Here is a 17,828-nt window from a genome sequence, read left to right as displayed (position 1 = left end):
ATTTCCGAGCCAAAAAATATAAAATAAAGTTCATGCTCACAAATAAAATTTTTCTCTGAATCTTCAAGTTGAAAAATTTAGTTTCTTTTTACACACTTAAGAAGATTGGTACTAGCCTGAAACAAATTATAGATGGTCTACTGTTACTCTTTTTGTGTATGCTTGTTCTTATTATGTGATGGTATTAGAGGCAACATGTGTATTTCACTTTTATATATATATATAAGCAAAGAGTTAATGATGACAATGCAGAAAGAAATGTTGAAACAAGTTTGGAAAAAGGGATTCAGGGTTCTCTCCATGAATAATATTCTCTGTATTCTAGAAAATGTAGTTTAACACTTTGATTTATTAATCATGTCATTACTAGTACAAATTTTAACAGGCAATTCAAGATCATAATGTGTTTTATTTTAATTCAGTAGCATTTTCACCATCCAATAAGATATGTTGTTTTTTCTCCTCCACATCTACAGATCTGCAGTACTGACTTTTTTCTACTTATTTGATTCTTAGATAAATGGTACATTTTCCTCAGGCCTATTGCTCTTCATTTCTGCTGCCAGAAGAGTAATTAGATTTTTAGCAAGTTCAAAATGTACATGTATCAGGAGTTTCTTTTCTGTCTTCTGGCGTTAATGTTAATTCTTACAGAATTTTGGCAAATTTCAGGTTTTCAGTTACTTCATTTATGAAACTGAAGTAATAATTATTCCCTTACTCCAAAGAAAATTGTTTGCTTCTTATTAGGAAAAACTACAGACTTGTTAGATTAATTAAAATGAATAAATATAAAGAATGCAAAGCAGGTTTATGTTTGCTCAGTTGCTGGAGATAATACAAAAATGTAGAGAGTAGAATAGAAAAGTTTAGGATACTTTTTACAAAATCCAGAGTTTATTAGTGTGTGGAAATTACTTCAGATAACTAAATCATTTGAACATTATGACATTCTTAATAATCTCAAATACTTTCTCTGCCTATGAACCTGTAATAGAATACTTAGATGCTGTTCAAAGTTTGTCATGTTCAACTAAATTTTGAAAAAAAGAAAAAAATCAGTCTCCTGATCCACATGCATCCTGGCAGCAGATGTAACATAAAACACGTTTTAAATTAAATCTATGCTGAATCAAATCACTACACATTCTATTTCCATAAAGAAAAATCATTTATTTTCCTATCATACTTATGCTTTGTAATTTTAAAGCCTAAAATCTAGTTTGATTTTTTAAACTTTCTGTTTTGCAAAAACAATTAATAATTTCCTATCCGTGATGAGGAAATTTTGATCATCTGTATAAGGGAACATATTAGTTATGAAAAAATCATTTTGTAAAGTAATTAAATTTTTGTTGAATGGTTTAAGTACAGAGATTAGAAAATAGAATTTCTTTTCCATTATTAACTAGGAATAGTCCTATATGTTAGTTACAAATAACCTTAATAAATAATAGCAATAAGAAGAGTTATAGTTTCAAAGTTTTTCCTTCTGAAGATTGGTTGTATATGCAGACACAGAAATAATAACTAAAAGGAAAGTACTTTATAAACAATTCTATTATTTAATTTTGGTACTTTATTTAAACTACAGTTTAGTAGTTTCTGTTGAATGTTATGCATTTCATGCCTTAATTTACTGCCTAATGGTGCTGTGGTACCTAATGGTGCTACGACCCATTTAAGAGTTCGCATATTTCAAAAGAAAGGTGGCTGCATTTAAGTTCCATGTAAAATGATTCTTCCATTCCTTCCACATGAGATTACTGTGGAGATTACTGTTTAATTAATTCAAGTTTGTAAACCATTCTCATATCCTTGGATGAACTCCATAATAGCATAATAGAAATGCCAAATAGTGTGGTTCCGTAGCAAAATTAAATTGGTTCTACATTCCATGTTATTTTAAATAGTTTAGATGATACTTAGAAAAATTATTTCCTATGAATATAATTTTTTTAATCTTAATTTCTCAATTAAATGTACAATTAAAAAAATTATTTACAACATTTTTTGCACAGATTTTAAGGCTCTATAGTATATAATCTCACTATGCCACGTGGTTGCTGGAGATTTCAATTATCAAAACATTCTACTGATATCAGGTAGTACTTAAAGACTAGTGAAGCTGTATGAGGTTAATCATGCAATGAGTTTAATTTAATGTGTACTGCATTTTATTGTGGTGTTTTTACGTCAGTAGATAGCTTATCTCCATCATGCTGCTTTCTCACTCCCCTTCTCAAAAGAACCCTGTGAGAAAATAAGGAGACAAAGCCCTTGGGTTCATATAAGGATAGGGAGATCACTCATCATCTACCGTCATGGGCAGAACAGAATCAGCAGAAAAGACATTAACGTATTTTATTCCCTATGGATCATGAACTACAGCACTGAGAGCTAAAAGCAAGCTATAAACACCTTTCCAGTGCCTCCACACTCTTTAACCTCCCCCTATCCAAGCCACATAGGGCATGGGGAAATGAGGGGTACAGTCAGTCCATTATAATTTCTCCAGCTTCTGGACTCTTCTCACACAGGCCCCACCACCACCACTACCAAAACTTTTCCATGTTAACTCAATGCATTTATATAGAGATAGAAGTAGCAGCTCAAACTGTGAGTTTGGTTTAGAAAAGTGAGACTAAAAGTGTGGATTTACTAGAAAAATAGCATATTAATATCCATTATTTCTTGACCCCAGATAATTTCTTTGTTATGGACTTCTAATTTCCCTGCTAAAGCAGGTTTCCTAGAATAGGTTACACAGGAAAGCATCCAGGCAAGTTTTGAGTGTCTCCAGAGAATATGACCTCTCTGGGCAGCTTGTTGCAATGCTCTGTCACCCTCACAGTAAATAATTTTTTTCTCATTGTCTTATGGAACTTTCTGTGCTACACTTTGTGCACATTGCTCTTTGTTCTATTGCAGGACATTTCTGAAAAGAGCCTGTCCCCATCCACCTAGCTCCCAGATTTTAGATATTTATAAACATTAATCCTCCTGACTACAGGTCATTATAATATCTCAAAAGTATTTTTCATGAGCATTTCATATTTTGTATATGTATATGTGTATATATATGTACATAAAAAATGATCTTCTCCATGGTTATATCCATACTCTGGACAACATTTCCTTAAACGTCTTAATTCTCTCCTTGATTTCATATCTAAAAGGATGTATATCATCTGAATAATATTTCACATGACTATTTTAATTCTAGGGGTCTCATGTGAGACTGGACAGTCAAATACCTGCATTATTAATGCTTGAAGGATATTAGAATTCTGCTAAGATTTCTCAGTTTATAAATGAGTTGTCAGATCAGAACACTTTCCAGCTGTAGAAATCTTCTCTGTGCTGCTCCTTACATACTGACCCTTCTGCACTTTCTTGTAAGAAATCCTGTTGCAGAATACTTAACAAGACACTGTAGGATTTTCATGCTTGAATAAACTGACACAGTTACCTATTTTAACTGTTCTTAAATCAATATACTTGGTGAAATAACTTATAAAGACATGTGACCTTTGGACTGCCTTTAACATAGTTAATTTTATTGTAACGAATTTCTGCAAGGGTATTCTAATATTAAGAACAGAAAGATGTTTTCAGGACTATGGTCCATCTTCCTCAATGCTTACAAACTAGGAGGAGAAAAATGCTTCAGCCTATGGCTGTTTAATATTAAAAGCTGGAGTTCACTTCCATTCCAAAACAAAACCTATTTATACTATGCTTTTTGACAATTGATACTACATATCTCCCATCTATAAGTTAACACATAGATACAGCTACTGTGTAACTGCCAAAGTGCAATTGGAAAAATGCTACAAAATAAAATAAAAGCATTACCTGATTTTAAGTGAAATAAGTATCAATTTTATAAAGAGATCGGCATGGTACTTGATGTAAAATACCTAGGAATATTATACATCATACTTTTTCTGAATTATTCTCTCTGATATTTTATATTTGAAAAAGTCTCTGTGGCCAAGTAAATAAGTATTTCAGCAGGACCTTTGTATTGTCTTCTCTTGGTAATCTCTGATTTTAAAACTGCTCTGCTTTTTAATTATTATTATTTTTTTAATCGCTTGTTCAGTTTCACAAGTTGGCTTAGAAAAGATAGAAGACATTGTTAATTAAAAGCACTATGTAATTGATAAAGACACCAAAAAATATTCTTCCACAGAAACAGAAAAATCTAGGTATTTTGAATACAATTTTTAATTTTATTATTATTATTATTATTATTTATTTATTTATTTGCAAAATAAGCTACCCTGGCTTGAGCTGACAGAGTTAATTCCCTTCCTAATAGCTGATATGGTGCTGTGTTTTGGATTTGAGATGAGAATTTGGCCAAAGATATATCTTACAACATATGATGCTATGCTGAACAGTAAAACTGAGAGTTTTTGTTGCTTGAGAATTGAGTTGGAACATGGTGAGCAATTGCATTGTGTATCACTTCTTTTGTGTATTCCTTTATCATTATGATTTCTTTTTCTAATCCTCATCAGTCTTACTAAACTGTGTCTATCTTAATTCAAAATGTAACATTTCATTTTCCAGTTCTGTCCCCTATGTCATTGAAGGAGAGTGAGTGAATGGATGGTGGTTAGCTGTCTACAAAGCTAAACCTTTACAAGCATAAGCCTTTAAAAATCATCACAAACTTGAAAAAGATTCTTTATTTTTATTTTTCTTCCATTTTCATTCCATTTATTTCTTTCAAACTTTTGTTCTTTTTTATTTTATTATTATTTTTTTAATCCTTAACTATGCATAGATGATTTTGAACTCCTACATTGAATATTCATACATTCACCACTCTGGAAGTAATGCTACTTATTTATTTCCATGCAAACTACAGCAGATACAAAGAGCACAATAACACTATTTCATAAAGAAAACTCTCAGCTACAAAATACAATTTTTCAATGCAGTTACCACCATTAGCAACACATTTTCAGTAGCAATGGATTGTATGCCTGTATGCAGGGCTTGTAACAATTTGTGCCAGAAGAGGTGACCTATTTTTTTCACAGCTACTATGATAGTATTACTACTAGGAAAATGTTGCCCATTCAGTCCATCTTTCATTGGCTTGAACAGATGGAAGCTGGAAGGCACCAAAACTGAACTATACAGAAGGTGTGGGAGGACAGTCCAGATAAGATTGGAAATGTACTCCTCAGTATGGAGACTGCTGTTAATGTGTTGCAAGAGAAAGGCTGACTTCTTCTCTAGCCTTGTTCTGGAAATATGAGCTGTCAGCATCACAATGTAGTGCAGTTAATGTTTTATCTGGATTCCAGGAAATCCAGAAGGATCACTCCTTTATTATCCCTAAGGACAGTGAACATTATTTTACCTGCTGAGTGCTGCATCTTGAACATTTTCTTCAATGGAGAATTCACATGCTGCCACTCCATGGACTGCTGTTTTGTCTTCACCTCATAATGGTGGCATCATGTCTCATGACCATGAATAATGTCATCCATGTCACCTTTAACCTCATATTATCTCTATAGGTCCTGATAAACTTGCACATGATGTTCTTCCTGTTCCTCTGTGAGTAAGTGTGGTAACCACCTGCTGCAAATTTTGCAATATTCCCATGATTCAACAATTATTTCCAGTGCATTGAAACTGATATTCAGCTCCATACACAGTTCCATGGTTGTAATCTATCAGTTCACATGGATGATCTAATCAAAACACTTCTTCAGTTCATGGTGTGAGAGTTATGCATGACTGTCTGGAACATGGCTTGTTTTTCATGTCATTGTCATTACTGTCACTACTGTCATTACTGCACAACCCACAATCTCACAATCCAATGTTTGATTTCCATAAATGTTCAACAGGAATCAGTGAATGTCAGTGGGTGTAATTTTTTTCCTGCATGGAGGAATGTGATTCTACATCTTCACTTCATATGTACTTCCATGTCAGGAGTCATTTTATCAGGTTTCCCCTTGTTGCCATCTGTCATACTGTAACAGAATGCGATGGTGTATTTGTATTTATATCTCTACTGCCATAGCACCAACATCTGAATTAGGACAGTAATAGCTTAATGCGTCTGAGTTTTCCTGACAGCACACCAAGGGAAGCTATAGACCTAAATATCTATGGGACATTGCCTTCTTTGAATGAATAAAAATAAGAAAGAATACATTTAAGAGAGTTTACAGATTGAGATTGAAAAAAAAAAAAAAAAAAGGAAAGAAAACATAGATCTACACCCAGGAGTTCTAATTTTAGAAAATACAGTTTTGGTTCTTATGTAGAAGCAAATAACAGAGAAAATGACAAACTACAAATGGAGAACTACACTTAATGTAGGAACTTCTCATTTATTAATTTTTTAAAAAATAGAATAAAGCAGTTTATTTTCAAGAGAAGAAATACTGACAGAAATACTAAATACTTAAAGACTGTGCTTATTGTTCCTAGTATAGTAAGGTAAATTAGGAACTTCCAATTTTTTTCAGCTATTTTGTGTATGATGTCTGGAACAGTGTGAAGTGAGAAAATTTGCCACAGGGCTCCTACTATGAGATTCTGTATTTATATATGTGTGAAATAATGCTGTGGTGGCATGAGCTTTACTGAGAAATAATGAGTTAAATTTCATGTCAGTGTGTTCTGATGTAGCTATTTCTATGAAATAAATATATGTATATATTAAGCAATTATATTTTAAAATAAATTATAATAATCATACACAGAAGCAAATATAAATACTGTGAATGAAAAAAAAAATATCTTCGCTTTCCTATATGGCCTAAAATGTGAGGTCCTTCTATCAGTAGATGTTTAGTAACTAGTATTTATCAAGTCAGTGTTTCCTTTGCAGTACTCCAAAACCAGTGCAGTAGGCATGCTGAAAGATAAAATTAAAAAATAGGCAGAATGAGCTTCAAACATCTTCAGTGCCCAATAAAATAAATAAATAAATAAATAAATAAATAAATAATCCATTTGCTTAATGTGACAATCAAAATATATAAAACACATAATTTTTGAAACCTGTTATTATTAATAATTTCTGTGCTGTTTTTATGCTATTGTTGCCATTGTATACATATATATTTGTTTATTTATTTATTTATTTATTGCTACTGTTACGGACTTTCACAGCTTAGATAAAATGACAGTTTTACTTCGTTTTTCCAAGTGAGTAAGGGATGCCTTATTTTTCACCATACTTTACAGCTGAATTGAACTCATCTGAATGCGAAGACACTAGAACAATCTGCTTCAAAACTGAGTATTTCTGAAATATTTCAAAGTGAGTATGCGTGTAAGTCAGTACAAGAAGGCAGCAGAAACAACCACAGACCCACAGGCAGGAAGACAGAAATAAATTTATTTTTGTTGCCTCATCAACTGGGAGATTTGTGAAGCAACATCTGAGCACAGGCACAGAAGCAGAGACACAAGCATCACTAATCTCAATCCACACTACAGAATTATCATTCAGCTGTTTAAACCTATTTATCAAGGGTTCATGCTGGTGTAATTTGCCATCATGCTGTGTTCTTCACTATGCTCTGATCTTTTCCATGCCAAGGCAGGGAGATCAAGCATCTCCAATAGGGTACTTCAGTGTGTACCTGATATCTTTGTTGTCTATACACAGATGTAAAACAGGACAAATAGCAATAGGTATGATATGGGTGGTCTCCTACATTATACTCTCCAGAGTTCGCATGTTCCCCGATGGTCACTTGATTGTGCTTTCAATACTCCTCACAGTCTACTCTTCCTAACCCATCCTCCTCATTGGTCTTTCTCTTTTAACCTATTCTTAACAGAAGTGTGAAATGTTTCAAAGAGTGCGTGTGTATGTGTGTGCGTGTGTGTTGAGGTGAGGGGTACACTACTCTAAGCCGATACTTGAGAGTTGTTTTTGGCATATCAAAATTTTCTTGGGTATATTTGAGACATGGAAAATGGTTTCAAAAACAATTTCCTCTAGATTAATATCTCTGAGAAAAATACAAACATTTCAGAGCAAACTGGAAATTTTCCTTAACCCCTTGCAGGAACAAAACAGTGAGTAAATATCTGAAAAGGTTTTTCTATTATTATTGACTACTGCTCAAATTTTTTTTATCTCTTAAGGATATATCTTGAGGCTCTAATTTGAAACTTAGAGAGTAAATATTCCACAGAAATAAAGGTTGGAACCACACTGTACTCCAATTTTTAGTCAATGTTTTTAGTTTGGTTTCAGTAGGTCTATCATCAAAACAAGTTCTCTGCAGTTGTGTGATGCATGCAATAGCAATGAAAACATGGAAATTTACTCTAGCCTTGATGTACTGAGCTATAAAAATCGGAAGTATCCTATTCTAACCCAATAAATTGTAACTGTTCATAACATTATCAAAAAATTCAGTTTTTTTTTCCATGTTCATGAGAAAAATAGCTCAGCAAAATCATATACAATATAAATCAATTTAGAGCACAGACACATACAATAAGAAAAAAAAAGGCAAAAAAATTGTTTAAGTGCACTGGTACCTAGCCTTTGTAATAAGTAGAATAACCACAACCATAATAGGCCATGGCTACAAAGACACTGAAAACAAAGCAAAAAACATACAAAAATACATTGGTTAGGATTTTTAACAAGCTGGTAGTACACTATCATCCCTGTAATAACATTGAGACTGAGACTGAAACAACAGGGTGCCTCTTGTAGCAGAATGATGGCCTTGGTTTGAAGTACTTCCAGGTAAATTAGAATGGGTAGCTGCTCTTTCTGCCAGCCACTACAGAGCACATGAGCAGAAGAGGGGCATGACTTCTGGGAGGAGGAGAGAGTTACATGTGACTACTGTCGGGGAGGGTGGAATGGATGAAAAGTCAACTGCTTGGAGGAATGTAAAATCGGCTATGTGAAAAAATGCAATTATTATGAAAGAATGCAGGAGACATTATATGGGAAATTTTGACGAAGATATTTTCAAATTCTAGTATTAAGGCCATTTCTTGAAAAATATTTTATATACAGATTTGAAAAGCAAATGTTTGAAAATTTTACTTCAATTCTGTCCTATGAATTTGTTGTTATTGTTGTTCTTGTTTGTTGTTGTTTTCTCTCTATCTGGCCACATTGTTCAAACTGAAAAGTGTTTCTTGCCTTCTAGTATATATAAAGGAAGATTTTTATAAAGTTCAGAAGAGCTTTGTTCTTTTAGACACTTAAAAAATTATTATTTTGCCTATATATAGACATCTACCATCATTTCAGATTCTTCGGCATATTTCATCTAATCTCTGGCTGCTATTTCAAAAAGGCAAGAGGCATTGCACTCATCTATGTTCTATCATGTACTCATCATAGCCTACTGAATATCATACCTAATCTGTTCCTTAAATTCCTTTTAAGTAGTTGATATCCACTAATAAGATGTAAAATTCTCTCTTGGAGTGTGATAGTGCTTGTGAATGAAGCTGTTTGCAGCGTGTCTGTATTAAAATAACCTGACTATGAACAGAGTAGTAAAACTGCTAATATAATCAATGGCATCTAGAGAGTTATTTAGCTGACAGTAGGCTATATTTGTAGCACTGATTTATCTCTCTGTTGACTAAAATGTGATGTTGTTATTGTGGACATTTTATTTAGAACTTCCATTTAAAATAAGCTGAATCTTAGTCTTAAAGCTGAATAACATAAATCCTTTCTTCTCACTAAATGTTCCCTAATCAGCCAGTAGCTTATATCAGGGAAGGGTTGAGTTTTCTAATAATTTTTATCGTGTTCTGTGCTTTTGGACAGGAGTTATCCCAAAGTCTAACTTCAATCCCTGTGGACCTCTGCACAATCCTGTCATTCTTCCCTTCTCTTTATTTATGAGTACTCCATTTCAGTTTTGCATTCAGATTCAGATCTTAGACAGATGTAGCTTCTTGAATGTGCTTACCTTCTTTAACTATGAAAAGCAACTACAACCAGATTTCTGATTTAAACACCACTTTAGTGTCTAAACTTAATGGGGAGAATGTGACCTTCAGTTTTAAAAGCAACATAAGCCTTCAAGAACTGCTGAACAAATACTTACATTCCATTTAGTTTAGTGAATGTATATTGCATCATTGCAGTTTAAGAAAATTACGAGTCTTCACTTTGATGTCTGTTATAGTTTATATCTGAATATTTGTGTTAACATCTAATGAATGGATCAATCTGGATAATTTACAGTATACTGAACCATCCTGATTACAGGTAGGGAAACAGCATACACCTGCATGGTCTGACTGTTCCGCCCATTTCCTCCCCTGTGACAGTAATCTCTCAGTGGTACCACATCTCATTATCTTCAATCGCATCTGTTGACATTTACATTCCAAAAATAAAAAATACTCAACACTGGAAGAAAAGGAGGCTTAGATTATGGATATTACAGCAGGTGCTAGGGAGCCCACTGAGAGAAAACAGAGTGTCAAACTTATGCAATATGAACACACAGCTTGCTGTTGCTTTGAGAAAAGGCAATTTAATGGCAAAGCTGACGCACAAGGGAACATATTCAAGAACAAATAAGTAGAAGGGAAACAAAACATGAAGTAATACAGGCAAAACCAAAAAAATAGGAAAATGGCCAAATGTGTATTTTTGCCATCTGGCCAAGAACAAGGAGTATGTGAGATATTTGAAAAATGAAGAATGTTCACAGTGTTTTAGGCAGTAGGTAGGAAATACAGTTCCATTGTTCAGGGATTTAACAACAATGTAAAAATGATAAGATAAATACATTTTATTGCTTTCTGCAATAAGTCAGGTAGAGGCTGACATATTTACTCCACGTATTTTCTGAGCTTATTGAAATATGCCATTAAATTGGTACTTTTTCTTTACAAAAAAGAGACTGGTGAAAAGTTCATTGCAAATGTATTTAAAATACCTTATATTACGTATCAGTGCATATTATGTGATTGTTTGCAATGAAAGGGACAACTCAACTGATTTATGTACATATAAGCATAATACAGTTTGCACTCCTATAGAATTTTAATGTCAAATGTAAAATATAAAATATAATGTGGTCCTAATCTTGTAACAAATGATGGTAATATTATGTTCAAAATTAATTATGTACCAATTGATTGGGTCTGAAGAATAAAATCTGATCAGAATTGGTTACAAATTTTGAATTTGTGATGGTTTTCTTATGTGCCTTGGAGAGGAGGAGATAAGTCAAACCAACCAAACAAACAAAAGAATTAGCTTCTACATACTCACTGCCCAGAGCAAAATCAAGATCATTGTCTTGTCCATGTCCAGAACAAGAATGTATGCGGCATTGAGCCCATATTAGTATTTCATTGAACCCATTATAGCGTTTTCTTAAATCTTTAATAAACTGTATCAGTAGTTTTAAAACATTATCTCTTGAAACTTGGCTACTATTTAGGCTAATTTCTAACTAAAATATTTTGTTGTGCTCATTGAGAAGCATATCATACTTAACTTTACAAAAAATTGTATTGCTTATTCAATTTTATTTTTCTTTATAATAGTTGTTCAGATACAGGAGTATACATTGTTAACTACTGTGTTTTAATGTTGTTTGTTTGTTTGTTTGTTGTTTTCTGGTGTATACATTTCAAATTTCAGTTAAGTAGGTTTTGTACCGGTATGTTTCATCAGTGCACATCAGTATGTTTTATCCTTACCTATAAGATGGGTTTCATGACTCAGGGGGCTGGTGGTACAAAAAGGCTAAATATAGATGCAACCAAAGAACAAAACTGAAGACATATGTTAAGTACGCAATATTAACCAGATACTATAAAGACTTAATTGTCACTTGCAGATATATTAATGGTTACCCTGAGGACTTCAGGTTTTGCAATTGATGTGATTCAGATATTAAAAGTGCTGATTGAAAAACTGAGAAGAACAAAATGAAAATAAAATGTGATTCTTTAAAATAAATAAATAAATAAATAAATAAATAGATCTTTATTGCCATATTAAGTCATTTGGCAGATTATATGAAAAAAATGTAGAGAAACAACACAAAGAAATAAATTCTGCCCCTCTAAATTATGTATGATTCATTGCCAAAGAAAACAAATCATAAATTTCTGTGGATTTTACTTCACTAATATTTAAAATATTTTAAATCATCTAATAAATGAATTTATATCAAGGATCAATCAACAATAGAAAATCATAGAATTGTAGAATTACCAAGGTTGGAAAAGACCTTCAAGATCATCCAGTCCAACCATCTACCTACCACCATTTCTGCATTAAACCATGTCCCTTAGTACAACATATAAACATTTCTCAAACACCTCCAAGGACAGTGACTCAACCACCTCCTTGGGCAGCCTGTTGCAGTGCCTAACCACTCTTTCATGGAGATTTTTCCTATTGTCCAACATGATTTTCCCATAGTGCAACTTGAGGCTCTTTCATCTAGTCACTAGTTAAGCAGGAGATGAGGCCAATCCCCTCTCACCACAACTTCCTTTCGTGTAGTTGTAGAGAGTAGTCAGATCTCCCCTGAGCCTCCTCTTCTCCAGATTAAACAATCCCAGTTCCCTCAGATCCTCCTCATAAGACTTATCCTCCAGACCTCTCATCGGCTTAATTGCTCTTCTCTGGATATGCTCCAGGGCCTGAATGTCTTTCTTATAGTGAGGGACCCAACATTGAACACAATAATCGAGGATCACCATCACCAGAGCTGCATGCATTGGGAACCTCAGTAAAAAGGAAACTACAGAATCTCCTTTTAAGCGCAAAAGATCTTTGTTATTTTTGGAAATAACTTTCTTCCTCTTGGCCTAAATGGCAAAAATTTTAAATACTACTTTGAAGCACAAGTACAATGCTTTTCCAGGAAATTTGGCCTGTATGAAAACTCAGTCATATTTACAATGCTATATGCTATATCTGATTATCCATTAAGATGGAATCTGAGATTCTTATGACACCCTAGCTGCATTTAGTATGCTTCACAATAACAAATCTTTAAAATTTTATTCCTAATAAGGACAAATATCCTGCAGTGACAAGGACTAATTATTTCTACCTTCTTTGGATAGGCTGTCACTGATTCTGATAAGATTTAGGATCATAGAATTGTAGAATAGTTGGGGTTGGAAGGGACGTTTAAGATCTTGTGTTTCCAAAACCCCTGCTACAGGCAGGGACACTTCCCACTTGCCCTTCATCCTGGCCTTGAATGCTTCCAGGGAGGGACATTCACAACCTCTTTGGGCAACCTGTTCCAATCTCTCAAAAAATCTCTCAATTTCACTGCCTACAAATTTAATAGTTATTATTCCTAATCCCAGCCTTTTGCAAAAAAAATGAATGCTGGAGGTATAGAAAGGTAAAAAAAAAATAATAAAAAAAATCAGAATCACTATGTCATCAAGATGTAATTTATGCTGTGCTGAACTCCAAATGAACCTTCCTTTTGGTTTAAACCAAAAGCTTGAACTAATCTTTTCTTTTGGTATAAATGTTGTAATAGACTGCAGAAGAGTTAAAGAAACTCAATGGAATCAAACAATAGAACAAATGAACAAAAAAATTTGTTAAATGAACCATTTCATTTTCTTAATACTGTCCCCATAACTAGCTAGACAGTGATCACAATATTTTTGAAACATTTAGCAAGATCAGAATCAATTAAATAGTACTTAACTATTTATAGAGATGTTTCTTAGTAATTCTTGTACAATCCGTCCTTGAAAATTACTAAATTTAGAGACTGACTTCCCTAGAGCTATTGCCAGTGCCGTTTGTTGTGGTTAGCTCAGAGGATGAGATACATTAATATCAATGTATCTTTTGTCATTTCTAAGTTTCTCTTCTCACTCAGACTTCACAGATCAGAACCCTCTATATTTTATCCAGTATCTTATACTTCTGGGTTGGTAGTGTAGTTTTCCACATCACTGAACTGAGATACATCCTGTAATGAACCAACTATGATTCTGAGCTTGGTTTAACAACAGTGTCCACCAAACCTTCACTGAACTGCTGCTACAGAGTAACACTCTATACTTAACTGCCAGAAACAGAGGCAATTTTCTGACTGATTTGAGAAGCTATCAGAGAGAATAATCCAAAGGCCTGGCATATTTGCTCATTTTCTTCCTTAATTGTTCAAGTACAGTTTAACATCTGAAAGAATCTTTCAGTGCCTTAGTTAAAAGAGCAAGGATAAATTCTCAAATTCACTCCCTTTTTAAGTTGAATAACACTAGAGATTTCTGTGAAAGAGTGTACTTCTTCCAGATTATATGAGACTTCTTATTTTCTTATCCCAGCAAACTAAATGAATTCTTAAAACACTTTCATACAATACAGTCGGTGACTCTGTGATAATATCTCTGCGCAAAACTGAATTTCACAATTTGCTACTGATAAAGTAGTGCCTGTGCTTATAACTTCCAGTGTTAAGTTTATTCTGCACAGCTTGTTTTTCATGGTATTTAAAGAATTTGCCAATTTAGGTTTTAATTTATTACTTAACATTATTAATTTAATTAATTAATTAAGTTAAGGTTCTGTTCAAATCAGTGGAAGCTGAAATCTTCTAAAACTGAACAATATATTTTACAGAATTAAAGGTACAGACAGTATATCTTTTAATATAGAAAAAAAAAATCTTTTAATTGTGTTCCTTAAGATTCATTCAAGACAATATTGTCTGATTATTTACTTTGAGACAATTAATACTTATATTTTTATATTTTTGTTTTATTTTGCTTTTTTTCTCTTTCATGTTTATTTTTATGCCATAAATAAACATCTTGCACTGAATAAGTATACAGCATTTTCTGTACAGCATTTACATTTTTTAAATAATCCAATATTTGCTACAGTGTGTTTTTGTTACTTCTGATGATTTCCAAATGGACACATCAAGGAAGGGTTGAATAAAGACAGGGTTTTTAAAAGGAATTTTTATCTGTCCTGTATTCACAGATTCTCCATCACACCAAATAAGTCAACTTTGTGAGACACAAATGGAAAACACAAGGCAAAAATATTCATTATATCAGTGTCATGAGTACATCTTGAGTGAGGGAAGAAACCTATCACACTCAACAGTTTTAAAACGTCTGTTCATTCATTGTGCTGATTCCCTTAAGAAGCAGCTAGTGGGAAAATAACCCTTATGCTTTCATTGCAGCCAAAAACAATAATCTATGTCTTCTTATCTAGGACACTTGAAATATATAGCAGAAGTACCTGCATTTTTTATAGAACTATGACATTATAGATAATCATAAAGCTAGGAGCAAAACAGCTGAGACATGGACTTCAGCAGGCACAAATATCACTCATCACATAAATATTTATTAGTTTGTTTTCAGTACAAGCATATGCATATAATCCAATAATACTTAAGGCATTTTGAGAGAGGAGGAATGTAGAGATCTCTGTTTTTACAGACCACGCTTAGATCATGTATTTGAAATTATTTAATAAGGTGGCTCACAATGTTAATTAAAAAAGGGGAGAGGGGAGAGGGGAGAAGAAAGGGGAGAGGGGAAGGGAAGGGAAGGGAAGGGAAGGGAAGGGAAGGGAAGGGAAGGGAAGGGAAGGGAAGGGAAGGGAAGGGAAGGGAAGGGAAGGGAAGGGAAGGGAAGGGAAGGGAAGGGAAGGGAAGGGAAGGGAAGGGAAGGGAAGGGAAGGGAAGGGAAGGGAAGGGAAGGGAAGGGAAGGGAAGGGAAGGGAAGGGAAGGGAAGGGAAGGGAAGGGAAGGGAAGGGAAGGGAAGGGAAGGGAAGGGAAGGGAAGGGAAGGGAAGGGAAGGGAAGGGAAGGGAAGGGAAGGGAAGGGAAGGGAAGGGAAGGGAAGGGAAAGGGAAATTCTAACACAAAACATAGTTGTATATTCCATAGAAGTATAGTGATTGCAATAAGTCACTGGTGATCACACTTATAGACATCAATCATTTAAACTTCTTGCATCCTCAGAAATCAGGAGGTACTTGATCAATCATAAGGGAGACTGAGGCAACATCCTCAATCTTACACATACACCAGTAGAGGGGGGTAGGAACAAGAGAGAGACAGAGACAAAATCAGAGAATTGATCTTTATGGTGTGAAGAAAGAAAGAAACTGGGAATGAAAATATGCAAAAACTGAAGACAATGAGCAATACAGGAAGGAACATATCAAACAAACTTGACTACAACTAATATAATGCTAACAAACTCAAAAAAAAAAAAAACCTATATACAGATATATATAGTTATAGTAACATTGTTTGAAAGAAAAGAAAATGACAAATAAATGTTACATAGATGTATATATAAACAACATTGTCTTCTCCTGCTCCTTCATTCTTCTAAGTTGATGACTGAAAATAAATTATGCAAAATAGCTGTAGACTGCTCTGTTGCTCTTGGTGAAGATTTTAGTCTAAATGTTTCTGCAGATTCAATGTGTATGTAAGTCACCTAATCATGATGGTTTTCATGACAGAAAGCTGTGGGATAGATAGCATTTTCAGTACACACTTTTTTTGAAACCACTTAGTTATCACACTGTATCAGCTACTCAGTGCTCCAGAAACAGCATTTGCACATTGTTAGGATTTCATGGTTGAGAAAAGCAGTTTATGTTTATTGGCTTAGGAAATCCCAAATTAACTGCAGGTTCATTTCTCACTTTTCTTGAGTTCTAAGTAATAATACAATTGTGTACTAGCTTCTGAAAAAATGGTAACTATGACCTTTCAAATAAATAGTTTAATCGTTGCCAAATATTTCCTTTCACGTGCCCTAGGAGAAGTAGAAATATAAAGAAAACAGTTGAGAATATAGCATATAATAAGTGAAGTAGTAGTTTAAGTGGTAGTTTATCAAGTAAATATTTCTCTCCATTATGCCGTATTAATTTCAATGTCATTAAACTAATTAAACAGAAGGAAAGGAAATGAATGGTGGAGAGTTAAAAGAATGGAAGATACACTACCTAAATTGTACTGTGATTTAGGTTCTAAACTACTGTAAAATACTGTTCAATATTATAGGAGATGGTCATCCCTTTTAGACACTTTATGAAAATCACGTAATTAAATCATAGTTGTTTTTACCCTTTGTAAATCCAATCATATGATAGAAAATATGGACAAATAACTATTTTAAAATGTCTTTGCTAATTGCAAAACAGGACAGGAGGAAGGAATCTCTTGATTGTTTTGATTTCTCTGGAAATAAAACATACATAAGAGTAGGCTCTGCTGTCACTGCACGTACTTAAAACAGTTTGTCTTCTGGATTTTTTTCTTAAGACAAAAATCATTAACCACATTAACATTTAGTGCTGTTCTTTCACAGAGCAGATGCTTATATGCATGCTTCATTGCACTGTGAACAATGTGAAAAATGCAGTAGCATTATTTTTTTGTTATGAAAATGCTTTGTATATACTAATCTATGCAAATAACATTCTCCCAAATTTTACAAGAATGATCTGACCTGTAGGAGATAATATTTGTTAACTTAATTGCATCACCATTCAATCTACATCCTAGAAACCTACAATTTTCTGTTGATAATTAGGACTCTAGAAGAGTAAATTTCTAGGCCGTAAGGTGTTCCATACATCTTTACACACTCAGAAGTTTTCTACTTTTATTCTACTTCATAATTTTTTTTTGTACTGTTCTCCTTTGTTCAATCAGATTAATGTTTTTCTTAAGAAGTGAAATAATTATAATTCATCTCAATTTAAAGCAGACTCATATTCAGGTCAGATGAATTATGGTAGCTTAAAGGCTGATGGTTTGTTTTTTTTTTTTCCCTTTGAC

The sequence above is a fragment of the Cyrtonyx montezumae genome, unplaced genomic scaffold (assembly GCF_038088225.1).
Source record: "Cyrtonyx montezumae isolate F1298 unplaced genomic scaffold, pur_monq_1.0 scaffold_3, whole genome shotgun sequence".
NCBI lineage: Eukaryota > Metazoa > Chordata > Aves > Galliformes > Odontophoridae > Cyrtonyx > Cyrtonyx montezumae.
Note: the sequence above shows the minus strand (reverse complement) of the source record.